The sequence below is a fragment of the Orbicella franksi genome, chromosome 14 (genome assembly GCF_964199315.1).
Source record: "Orbicella franksi chromosome 14, jaOrbFran1.1, whole genome shotgun sequence".
Lineage (NCBI taxonomy): Eukaryota > Metazoa > Cnidaria > Anthozoa > Scleractinia > Merulinidae > Orbicella > Orbicella franksi.
Genome location: NC_138158.1, coordinates 9,379,649 through 9,381,055, shown reverse-complemented (window position 1 = coordinate 9,381,055; position 1,407 = coordinate 9,379,649).

Genomic DNA, 1,407 nt, shown 5'->3' with positions numbered 1-1,407 from the left:
GAGCGTGTAACCCCTGTCACGCGCCTACATAACATGCTGATTAGGAAAGGACCATTATTTTTTGAGGTTGGAGGGGGGTTGACGGAAATTGTACAATTTTATGGGCTATGAATTTTTTCTCACCTTAAGGTTGTGCATGGGTTTTTTTGGTGGGCAGTTGCTGGTGCAAGAATTTTTTTTAACATCAAAACAGGACCTGTACCTGTAAGAACGGGATAGTAGGAAGCACTTGCCCTATTTTTTTCCCCCACGGCTCCCGTTGCACGACCTTTTTTCAGCCGTTTTTTTTTTTTTTTTTGTGCAGGAAATATTTTTGAAAATTACCCACCCCCAATCCCTCAAAAAGATAATGGCTCGTCCCTTAGACTGTAAAGAAAGACAAAAACGGAGTGACGACATGGATTCGAATGACGTTCTTGTCATGTTCTTGCGTGGGTGCAATAAAATAGCATTGGAGGGACCAAGTGGCCGAAAAAAATACTTTCAAAGCCTACAAAATAAACTGATGTAAAAACGTTTTTTCAAGGTTATTGGTGGATTGCGTGACAAGCGAGAAGCGTGAATGACTCGTAATCATCGGGAGAATTACAACTTTCAGTAGGAATGAGCAAAAAACTTTGCTCGTTAGAACGTCGACATTAACATGGGCAGTTGCACGAGGCAAGTTGGCGTATTCCTTGTCAGTCACCACACCACGCGACTCACAGGATGGGAAAGGAACCTCGATTTCCTGTGATGTTCTTGCAGTTGGGTGGGTCCTAGATAGACAGGCCCAAGTTGTTCGAAAGGTGGATAACTCTATCCACCACCCTGCTAGCAGAACCTTTTCAGTTACGGTACAAAAAAGCGATAAAAGAGGCTCTGCTCGCAGAGTGGCTATCCACCGGATAAATTGCTAACTAGTGGATATTAAGTTTTAATAAAACAAACCACGCTATCCGTTGGATAGTGATTTATCCAGTGGATAGTGTCATCTACCTTTCGAACTACCGGGGCCAGGAGTGTGACGGAGCTGTCCCTTTAAAAATGGGATCTCCAGTGGAAGATTTGCTGACTGGGGAACTGGGGGGCTCCACCGATGTAACCTTACCCTAGCCTTCAAAACGGGTGTTCAGCAGTGATTATTAGATGGCTTAATTCAATTAATTTTCCGGAAAGAGCTTTAGAACTGGTATATTGATTTGCCAGCAGCTAGTAAATTGTTCTGGAAATGCTTACTTGCTCGATATTTCCTGGTCATGGTAGTCCTTTATGGATTCTGAAAACGGTGTTGGCTCATTATGTGGCAATTTAGGACTTGACTTCATATCAGCGCGGATCATGAGCGACTAACCGATTTTTCTGCTTGACCGCCACAAACAGAATAAGGCCTTTGAGAATGTATAAAATGCGCCCCGACAACGAAAA